The 7,500-nt window shown below is 45.6% G+C and overlaps 31 non-coding genes across 31 annotated transcripts in view; 14 read left to right on the plus strand and 17 right to left on the minus strand.

Moving 5' to 3' along the window:
* TRNAN-GUU (transfer RNA asparagine (anticodon GUU)) overlaps window positions 1-50 on the minus strand; it is a 74-nt gene extending 24 nt beyond the window's left edge. The window contains exon 1 of the tRNA in view: window positions 1-50. This exon is cut by the window's left edge and continues 24 nt beyond it. This is a non-coding gene — a tRNA (tRNA-Asn).
* A 128-nt stretch (window positions 51-178) lies between these two features.
* On the plus strand, window positions 179-250 carry TRNAE-CUC (transfer RNA glutamic acid (anticodon CUC)). The gene has a single exon. It is a non-coding gene; the product is annotated as a tRNA-Glu (tRNA).
* A 100-nt stretch (window positions 251-350) lies between these two features.
* On the minus strand, window positions 351-432 carry TRNAS-GCU (transfer RNA serine (anticodon GCU)). The gene has a single exon. It is a non-coding gene; the product is annotated as a tRNA-Ser (tRNA).
* A 97-nt stretch (window positions 433-529) lies between these two features.
* TRNAE-UUC (transfer RNA glutamic acid (anticodon UUC)) lies at window positions 530-601 on the minus strand. Its single transcript has one exon. It is a non-coding gene; the product is annotated as a tRNA-Glu (tRNA).
* A 3-nt stretch (window positions 602-604) lies between these two features.
* On the minus strand, window positions 605-677 carry TRNAV-AAC (transfer RNA valine (anticodon AAC)). Its single transcript has one exon. It is a non-coding gene; the product is annotated as a tRNA-Val (tRNA).
* A 104-nt stretch (window positions 678-781) lies between these two features.
* TRNAH-GUG (transfer RNA histidin (anticodon GUG)) lies at window positions 782-853 on the plus strand. The gene has a single exon. It is a non-coding gene; the product is annotated as a tRNA-His (tRNA).
* An 86-nt stretch (window positions 854-939) lies between these two features.
* Window positions 940-1,011, plus strand: TRNAG-UCC (transfer RNA glycine (anticodon UCC)). Its single transcript has one exon. It is a non-coding gene; the product is annotated as a tRNA-Gly (tRNA).
* Window positions 1,012-1,222: 211 nt separating this feature from the next.
* Window positions 1,223-1,341, minus strand: LOC145310527 (5S ribosomal RNA). Its single transcript, XR_013876580.1, has one exon. It is a non-coding gene; the product is annotated as a 5S ribosomal RNA (ribosomal RNA).
* Window positions 1,342-1,449: 108 nt separating this feature from the next.
* Window positions 1,450-1,531, plus strand: TRNAL-AAG (transfer RNA leucine (anticodon AAG)). Its single transcript has one exon. It is a non-coding gene; the product is annotated as a tRNA-Leu (tRNA).
* A 161-nt stretch (window positions 1,532-1,692) lies between these two features.
* TRNAA-AGC (transfer RNA alanine (anticodon AGC)) lies at window positions 1,693-1,765 on the minus strand. The gene has a single exon. It is a non-coding gene; the product is annotated as a tRNA-Ala (tRNA).
* A 112-nt stretch (window positions 1,766-1,877) lies between these two features.
* On the plus strand, window positions 1,878-1,970 carry TRNAY-GUA (transfer RNA tyrosine (anticodon GUA)). The gene is made up of 2 exons: window positions 1,878-1,914; window positions 1,935-1,970. It is a non-coding gene; the product is annotated as a tRNA-Tyr (tRNA).
* A 475-nt stretch (window positions 1,971-2,445) lies between these two features.
* On the minus strand, window positions 2,446-2,519 carry TRNAI-AAU (transfer RNA isoleucine (anticodon AAU)). Its single transcript has one exon. It is a non-coding gene; the product is annotated as a tRNA-Ile (tRNA).
* An 89-nt stretch (window positions 2,520-2,608) lies between these two features.
* TRNAL-CAG (transfer RNA leucine (anticodon CAG)) lies at window positions 2,609-2,692 on the plus strand. The gene has a single exon. It is a non-coding gene; the product is annotated as a tRNA-Leu (tRNA).
* Window positions 2,693-3,043: 351 nt separating this feature from the next.
* TRNAL-CAA (transfer RNA leucine (anticodon CAA)) lies at window positions 3,044-3,167 on the plus strand. The gene is made up of 2 exons: window positions 3,044-3,081; window positions 3,123-3,167. It is a non-coding gene; the product is annotated as a tRNA-Leu (tRNA).
* Window positions 3,168-3,280: 113 nt separating this feature from the next.
* TRNAC-GCA (transfer RNA cysteine (anticodon GCA)) lies at window positions 3,281-3,352 on the plus strand. The gene has a single exon. It is a non-coding gene; the product is annotated as a tRNA-Cys (tRNA).
* A 69-nt stretch (window positions 3,353-3,421) lies between these two features.
* Window positions 3,422-3,493, minus strand: TRNAP-UGG (transfer RNA proline (anticodon UGG)). The gene has a single exon. It is a non-coding gene; the product is annotated as a tRNA-Pro (tRNA).
* Window positions 3,494-5,060: 1,567 nt separating this feature from the next.
* Window positions 5,061-5,142, minus strand: TRNAS-AGA (transfer RNA serine (anticodon AGA)). The gene has a single exon. It is a non-coding gene; the product is annotated as a tRNA-Ser (tRNA).
* Window positions 5,143-5,234: 92 nt separating this feature from the next.
* Window positions 5,235-5,307, plus strand: TRNAK-CUU (transfer RNA lysine (anticodon CUU)). The gene has a single exon. It is a non-coding gene; the product is annotated as a tRNA-Lys (tRNA).
* A 76-nt stretch (window positions 5,308-5,383) lies between these two features.
* Window positions 5,384-5,457, plus strand: TRNAT-AGU (transfer RNA threonine (anticodon AGU)). The gene has a single exon. It is a non-coding gene; the product is annotated as a tRNA-Thr (tRNA).
* Window positions 5,458-5,568: 111 nt separating this feature from the next.
* On the minus strand, window positions 5,569-5,641 carry TRNAF-GAA (transfer RNA phenylalanine (anticodon GAA)). Its single transcript has one exon. It is a non-coding gene; the product is annotated as a tRNA-Phe (tRNA).
* A 106-nt stretch (window positions 5,642-5,747) lies between these two features.
* Window positions 5,748-5,819, minus strand: TRNAQ-CUG (transfer RNA glutamine (anticodon CUG)). Its single transcript has one exon. It is a non-coding gene; the product is annotated as a tRNA-Gln (tRNA).
* A 137-nt stretch (window positions 5,820-5,956) lies between these two features.
* On the minus strand, window positions 5,957-6,028 carry TRNAP-AGG (transfer RNA proline (anticodon AGG)). The gene has a single exon. It is a non-coding gene; the product is annotated as a tRNA-Pro (tRNA).
* Window positions 6,029-6,137: 109 nt separating this feature from the next.
* Window positions 6,138-6,210, minus strand: TRNAV-CAC (transfer RNA valine (anticodon CAC)). Its single transcript has one exon. It is a non-coding gene; the product is annotated as a tRNA-Val (tRNA).
* Window positions 6,211-6,294: 84 nt separating this feature from the next.
* On the plus strand, window positions 6,295-6,367 carry TRNAR-ACG (transfer RNA arginine (anticodon ACG)). The gene has a single exon. It is a non-coding gene; the product is annotated as a tRNA-Arg (tRNA).
* A 151-nt stretch (window positions 6,368-6,518) lies between these two features.
* On the minus strand, window positions 6,519-6,592 carry TRNAN-GUU (transfer RNA asparagine (anticodon GUU)). The gene has a single exon. It is a non-coding gene; the product is annotated as a tRNA-Asn (tRNA).
* A 128-nt stretch (window positions 6,593-6,720) lies between these two features.
* On the plus strand, window positions 6,721-6,792 carry TRNAE-CUC (transfer RNA glutamic acid (anticodon CUC)). The gene has a single exon. It is a non-coding gene; the product is annotated as a tRNA-Glu (tRNA).
* A 100-nt stretch (window positions 6,793-6,892) lies between these two features.
* On the minus strand, window positions 6,893-6,974 carry TRNAS-GCU (transfer RNA serine (anticodon GCU)). The gene has a single exon. It is a non-coding gene; the product is annotated as a tRNA-Ser (tRNA).
* Window positions 6,975-7,071: 97 nt separating this feature from the next.
* TRNAE-UUC (transfer RNA glutamic acid (anticodon UUC)) lies at window positions 7,072-7,143 on the minus strand. The gene has a single exon. It is a non-coding gene; the product is annotated as a tRNA-Glu (tRNA).
* Window positions 7,144-7,146: 3 nt separating this feature from the next.
* TRNAV-AAC (transfer RNA valine (anticodon AAC)) lies at window positions 7,147-7,219 on the minus strand. The gene has a single exon. It is a non-coding gene; the product is annotated as a tRNA-Val (tRNA).
* A 104-nt stretch (window positions 7,220-7,323) lies between these two features.
* TRNAH-GUG (transfer RNA histidin (anticodon GUG)) lies at window positions 7,324-7,395 on the plus strand. The gene has a single exon. It is a non-coding gene; the product is annotated as a tRNA-His (tRNA).
* Window positions 7,396-7,466: 71 nt separating this feature from the next.
* The window catches only part of TRNAG-UCC (transfer RNA glycine (anticodon UCC)), a 72-nt gene continuing 38 nt past the window's right edge, over window positions 7,467-7,500 (plus strand). The window contains exon 1 of the tRNA in view: window positions 7,467-7,500. This exon is cut by the window's right edge and continues 38 nt beyond it. This is a non-coding gene — a tRNA (tRNA-Gly).

The raw sequence follows: 7,500 nt of genomic DNA on the forward strand, positions 1-7,500 counted from the left end.
CAACCTTTCGGTTAACAGCCGAACGCGCTAGCCGATTGCGCCACGGAGGCAAGTTGATGATGCTGGTATCGAAATAATTGAGAAATATGCCAACATGGTTAAATAATTGTACAATTGAGAAAGCCAGTTTGGAAAATGCTTTGTTTAAGTTTGCACTGCTAAACACATCATACATCCTTCCGTTATGGTCTAGTGGTTAGGATAGCTGGCTCTCACCCAGCAGGCCCGGGTTCGATTCCCGGTAACGGAAAACTTTTTTCCCCCCTCTTGTGCGCTTGTCCAAGTGTAGTTGAGTTGGTATAGCATCGAATTTCTCGAGAGAAGAAAAGGCAATAATTGAACAAAACTTCCGACGAGGATGGGATTCGAACCCACGCGGGCAGAGCCCATTGGATTAGCAGTCCAACGCCTTAACCACTCGGCCACCTCGTCAACTAGGAGGAGTCAGGCCGAAACTTGGGAAGCCCTTGATGTTTGCATGAAAGAATGAGATCCTGGTGGTTCAGCAGTTTTTAGAGAAGAAAAAGATTTCCCACGCCGGGAGTTGAACCCGGGCCTCCTGGGTGAAAGCCAGATATCCTAGCCGTTAGACCACGTGGGATCATGTTTCCGTCCGGGATCGAACCGGAGACCTTCTGCGTGTTAGGCAGATGTGATAACCGCTACACCACGGAAACTCTGTGGTATAGTGCCAACTAAGGTGGGATGTTATCAAATCACGGAAAAGGCTGGCCTTTGTGGTATGTACACTAGAACATTTGTGCCTTTGTCACTGTCTCTAGCCGTGATCGTCTAGTGGTTAGGACCCTGCGTTGTGGCCGCAGTAACCCAGGTTCGAATCCTGGTCACGGCAGTGACAATTTTTTCCTTTCCCTGTCACATCGTGACTTTGAATTTGGAACTGGCGGATGGTATTGTGGGAGCCCATGTCATGAAGAAGCGTCAGTGGTATAGTGGTGAGCATAGCTGCCTTCCAAGCAGTTGACCCGGGTTCGATTCCCGGCTGACGCAGAGCTGAATTTTTAAGCCATGGTATGTGCCGTAATTGGCCAATACTGCTTCCAAATTGTGCAACAGAGATCACCAAGCCTCCGTAGCGCAGTAGGCAGCGCGTCAGTCTCATAATCTGAAGGCCGTGAGTTCGAGCCTCACCGGGGGCAGACTTCATTTTGATCTTAATATGTCTAATGCGTGTAGTGATGGAAAGGAAAACGAAAGTTTAGGCCTACGACACCAAGTATTCCCAGGCGGTCACCCATCCAAGTACTAACTTGGCCCAATGTTGCTTAACTTCAGTGATCGGACGAGAACTGGTGCTTTCAACATGGTATGGCCGTAGACATTGATGATGGGCAATGCAACGGTATGAGTCAATCCTTTTCTGCTGCGATGGCGTAGGGATTAAGCACAAGGTACTACAAGACAAGCAGTCGGCTTCAGGGCATTAGGGGTAGCGTGGCCGAGCGGTCTAAGGCGCTGGTTTAAGGCACCAGTCCTTTCGAGGGCGTGGGTTCGAATCCCACCGCTGCCAAAGCTTTTTCCTCACTTTAGAATTATTGTTGGCTGAAGTGGCTGTTATTCGGTTTGTTTTTGTTTTGATTGTATCTCCGTCCCCTAGGCAGACTGGGGTCAATCATTTGTTTGTCTCCATACATGATGAACAGGTTTCATGAGCTATGGCAAAATGTTGCTTGGAGATGCGGGGTATCGATCCCCGTACCTCTCGCATGCTAAGCGAGCGCTCTACCATCTGAGCTACATCCCCTTCTTGCTGTTGATGTCCGAAAGCAAGTATTTGAATCTTCTGTCTCGGGAAATCAAAAGGTCGCACAGCAACTGTGGTTAAATTGACAAAGCAATTCCTCACCCGACAGCTACCTTCGATAGCTCAGTTGGTAGAGCGGTGGACTGTAGTTGTTACTCTGCGAGCAGATATCCATAGGTCGCTGGTTCAAATCCGGCTCGAAGGAACTAACCTTTTTCGTCCTTTTTTTCATATTTTCCATCGGAACACGAACACGGTGTTAGCTTTGAACACCAATGCTCAACGACATCGGTGTCAGCATCGAGTGTAACCGACATTAGAAAGCCAGGACATGATGTTGCTTAATTTTTTTCATTTTCCCTGGCGTCTATCCATTCCTCGATAGTCTAGTGGTGAGGATCTCCGCCTGTCACGTGGAAGGCCCGGGTTCGATTCCCGGTCGGGGAGAATGCAACTTTTTGACAGGACAGCTTGAGAGACATGCATTTCATCGCTCCAGCTTTATGATAGAAGGCAATTTGGTTACATAATTTACCTCCAATACCATTGAGCCCGGGTAGCTCAGTCGGTAGAGCGTTAGGCTTTTAACCTAACGGTCCAGGGTTCGAGCCCCTGCTCGGGCGCTACCCTTTTGCACAGACGTGCACTTAAATCACTTTGTCAGCAAATTAAAAGGAGTATGGCCCGTAGGGGGATCGAACCCGTGACCTTCGCGTTATTAGCACGACGCTCTAACCAACTGAGCTAACGGGCCTACACACGGTTGTTGGACTAAAAACTTTGCATTGATATAGTGTATTTGCATAGCTTGTTGCTTGTGGCTGCCTACACCGTGAGTCAACAGTCAGTTTGGCCGAGTGGTCTAAGGCGCTGCGTTCAGGTCGCAGTCCACTTCTGTGGGCGTGAGTTCGAATCTCACAGCTGACAAACTCCTTTTTCCTGTCCATTGTGTGTGCGTGCTGCTCTATTTTGGCAGCAAACCAAATATACATAAAATGTTTGACTCAACCAGACAAGGATAGCAGAGTGGCGCAGTGGAAGCGTGCTGGGCCCATAACCCAGAGGTCCGTAGATCGAAACTACGCTCTGCTAAAACCCAATTCTTTTCTTCTGTTCTGTTCTCTTTTCTTTATTTCAGACGTCAACAGGGACCACAAATGTGTCCCCGCACCCCAACACGACCCATTAGCGCAGAGGATAGCGCATTGGACTTCTAATCCAAAGGTCCTGGGTTCGATCCCCAGATGGGTTGCAAACTGTTTTGCCAGCCAGTAAGATGTCAGGATGGCCGAGTGGTCTAAGGCGCCAGACTCAAGGCATAATCCTTGCTCTGCAATACGGAGTAGGCTCTGGAGAATTCTGGTCCTCGATGAGGGCATGGGTTCGAATCCCATTTCTGACAAACAACTTTTGGCATTAATTTTCTGCAACTGCCACCCTCCCACTCAAGGAAGTATCGCCATCAAAACGCAGAGCTAAGATTGACCACAATTGTTTGCTTGTTTCACCGCACACGGGGATATAGCTCAGTGGTAGAGCATCCGGCTGCAGTCCGGCAGGTCCTTGGTTCAACTCCGAGTGTCCCCTTAGGTGAAACTTTTTTTGGTTTAGCACATTGCAACCTTGCATCCAGAAAAAAAAAAAAAGAAAAATCAAGGGCCAAACCGGGATTTGAACCCGGGACCTCCTGCACCCAAAGCAGGAATCATACCCCTAGACCATTTGGCCGCCCGGTTAGGTTAAGTCAACAGTGATTTAATACACTTGATGTAACTTTGACTGCTTTAATAAAGTCTGGCATTGAAACCAACATGATTCAGATGTTTCTCTGGATGTTGCACAGTTTTCTAATTCATATCAGACCTTTCTGTCCATATAAATAACACATAAAACCAACCGCTGGTTCATAGTTGGTAAAAATGATTAACTGAACCTAAAATTTTGGGGAGGAATAAAGATATTCAAGATTTAATTTTTTGTTTTCAAAATAAAGATACTAAGAAAGAGAGGTAATGTCTGATTGAGCCAATAAATGAATCGCATCGGAGCATACATGAAATCTCATTAGTTGAATTAAACTGAAGGTTTCTAGTTTTTTTCATGAGAGTTAATTTGAGCTGTTCTTTCAACTATTACTCGAATCAAGTCCATCTCATGAAGTGCTGCCTTCATATTGTTGTTTCACATCTATGTTTTATCTGTGCATTAATAATAAATATGCTTCATCTATTGCAATCGTTGTAAAATAATAAAAATCTCTTTATGAATTTAAGTTAATAAAATCATATTTTTTTCTTGGGTTTCAATAAAACAAAAAAATAATATCTCGGACTTCTAAAGTCTTTTTATATGTTTCCTCACTGTTTGGCCACTACTTGGTCACAAATGCTCAAAACACAAACCTTTTTCGACCTAAGATACTCAATTGGTTCCTTCTACAAGTCCAATCCATCAGTTTTGGGATGTCTTTATATTTCAAGATAAATTTATGAAAAAGGGAAATTTGGGTGTTGCCTATTGTATGCACAGATACCATTAAATCAACAGAAAAAAATACTTATTTGTACTTTTCTCTCATCTTTAAAGTTTGATTCTGTTAAATAACTATTCTTGAAGGAGAGCTGCTGACCTCCAGTGTACATGGCTTAGTCAAATGCATATTAAACATAAAAATTTTCCCAAAAAGCACATAAAAAAAGTCTCTCAATGGGTTAGAAAAATAGAATAATTTTGAAACTTAGATTTAAGTTAAACAAATTATTTTTCTAGTACATTACATTAAAATACTTTGTTTGGGGCAAATTTTTACCTTTAACGTGTATTTGACTTAACCATGAACACTGGAGGTCAGCAGCTGTCCTCTTGAGCGATAGAATGCATAAATCCCTTAGACAATAGTTAATTCAACAGAATTCAAACTTTGAAAATGGGAAAAAAGTATAGGTTTTTTCAGTGCAATTTATTTTGGATCTTGTTAACGCGATTGCTGCGCATTTCCTGGCATTATTCTGGCAAGGATTGGTACTCGAAAACTAAATATTTTCCATCTTTGAGTACGCCAGTGACAAGCGGATTTCATTTGAATGTTGTTTGTTGGAACTCTTGCTATTCTGGTTCAGGTTCTTGCAAAATGAATTGCTGCAACGTCCGGGAATCGAACCCGGGCCGCCCGCGTGGCAGGCGAGCATTCTACCACTGAACCAACGTTGCTGGCACATAGGGAAAGGACAATTTGTGGCTCTTTGTAACCCCCCAAACAGCCCATGACCTATGGAGAGAAGGGCAAAATGTTATCCGCAGTCGGTAGGATTCGAACCTACGCTCCCAGAGGGAATCTGATTTCTAGTCAGACGCCTTAACCACTCGGCCACGACTGCAATCCATTGATGGGGGCACATTTGGCGGCATTCTCATACAGTAGAATAACTTGGATTAGCTTAGCTTGCCACTTCACACAGGTTTGCAAGCAGCCCGGCTAGCTCAGTCGGTAGAGCATGAGACTCTTAATCTCAGGGTCGTGGGTTCGAGCCCCACGTTGGGCGACCATTCCTTTTGGTGTGTTTCCCACTTAGCTGCAACGAGTATGAGGTGCACACTCATGGACCCACCAGCAGAAAGGGCGCCATGGCTTAGTTGGTTAAAGCGCCTGTCTAGTAAACAGGAGATCCCGAGTTCGAATCTCGGTGGTGCCTCAACTTTTTTTGACCAACCCAACTGTCAAAAGAAGGCCTCTGAAAGATTTCACTGCTCACATTTTGCCCAAGATACAGGAAAAATGAAGCGAAACAAACAGTTCAACAAAATGCCGCGACCCGGGATCGAACCGGGGACCTTTAGATCTTCAGTCTAACGCTCTCCCAACTGAGCTATCACGGCCTGTGCTATGTTCTTGGCGACCCAAGCGGAAACGCAGCAGCATAGCATTTCAAAAAGAAAAAGTGGCCTGACAGACGAAAACAAACGAACAAACAGAAAAAGAGACAGGTCCTACCGAGATTTGAACTCGGATCGCTGGATTCAGAGTCCAGAGTGCTAACCATTACACCATAGGACCTTCACATCTAGCGATGTCAAGATGCACGTACAGTTTTCCAATCGTTTTCCCATTGAAAAGAAAAAGGTAAAACAACTGGAACATATTTGCAGAAACCCTGAAATTAGGGCCAAACATGACCAATCCAAAAAGCAAGTGGGCTCGTCCGGGATTTGAACCCGGGACCTCTCGCACCCTAAGCGAGAATCATACCCCTAGACCAACGAGCCAGCTGTTGAGTGGTAACAGTGCGTGTGGGTATTTATTTGACATGCCTGCGGAAGGAGACTCACCTTTGAACGAGGACCTTCAAGAAAGAAGAAGAAAAAACAGACTGTTTGGTTCCTGCCGGGATCGAACCGGCGACCTTGTCCGTGTGAAGGACACGTGATAACCACTACACTAAGGAACCTTGCTGGTAGAGAGGCAAATTCTTTGTTTGAAATATTGAGTTGTAGCAAATGTGGTATGGATCTGTCCCAACGGTGTACTACAGGGTCTCGTGGCGCAACGGATAACGCGTCTGACTACGGATCAGAAGATTGCAGGTTCGAATCCTGCCGAGATCGGATTTTTATCTTTGAACAGACTAAATGTGTATGACTGAGACACATGGCATGACATTGCATACACAGATACATGGACAATATGTTTGTTTAGCTGCCAATACTTATGTTTTGTTCACGTTGATTGCTACGCTCAACAAGAAAAAGGTGTCTGCGCCCCCGGGTGGGCTCGAACCACCAACCTTTCGGTTAACAGCCGAACGCGCTAGCCGATTGCGCCACGGAGGCAAGTTGATGATGCTGGTATCGAAATAATTGAGAAATATGCCAACATGGTTAAATAATTGTACAATTGAGAAAGCCAGTTTGGAAAATGCTTTGTTTAAGTTTGCACTGCTAAACACATCATACATCCTTCCGTTATGGTCTAGTGGTTAGGATAGCTGGCTCTCACCCAGCAGGCCCGGGTTCGATTCCCGGTAACGGAAAACTTTTTTCCCCCCTCTTGTGCGCTTGTCCAAGTGTAGTTGAGTTGGTATAGCATCGAATTTCTCGAGAGAAGAAAAGGCAATAATTGAACAAAACTTCCGACGAGGATGGGATTCGAACCCACGCGGGCAGAGCCCATTGGATTAGCAGTCCAACGCCTTAACCACTCGGCCACCTCGTCAACTAGGAGGAGTCAGGCCGAAACTTGGGAAGCCCTTGATGTTTGCATGAAAGAATGAGATCCTGGTGGTTCAGCAGTTTTTAGAGAAGAAAAAGATTTCCCACGCCGGGAGTTGAACCCGGGCCTCCTGGGTGAAAGCCAGATATCCTAGCCGTTAGACCACGTGGGATCATGTTTCCGTCCGGGATCGAACCGGAGACCTTCTGCGTGTTAGGCAGATGTGATAACCGCTACACCACGGAAACTCTGTGGTATAGTGCCAACTAAGGTGGGATGTTATGAAATCACGGAAAAGGCTGGCCTTTGTGGTATGTACACTAGAACATTTGTGCCTTTGTCACTGTCTCTAGCCGTGATCGTCTAGTGGTTAGGACCCTGCGTTGTGGCCGCAGTAACCCAGGTTCGAATCCTGGTCACGGCAGTGACAATTTTTTCCTTTCCCTGTCACATCGTGACTTTGAATTTGGAACTGGGAGCCCATGTCATGAAGAAGCGTCAGTGGTATAGTGGTGAGCATAGCTGCCTT

This window comes from Acartia tonsa, unplaced genomic scaffold (assembly GCF_053477335.1).
Source record: "Acartia tonsa isolate MP-2025a unplaced genomic scaffold, ASM5347733v1 sca3, whole genome shotgun sequence".
NCBI classification, from domain to species: domain Eukaryota; kingdom Metazoa; phylum Arthropoda; class Copepoda; order Calanoida; family Acartiidae; genus Acartia; species Acartia tonsa.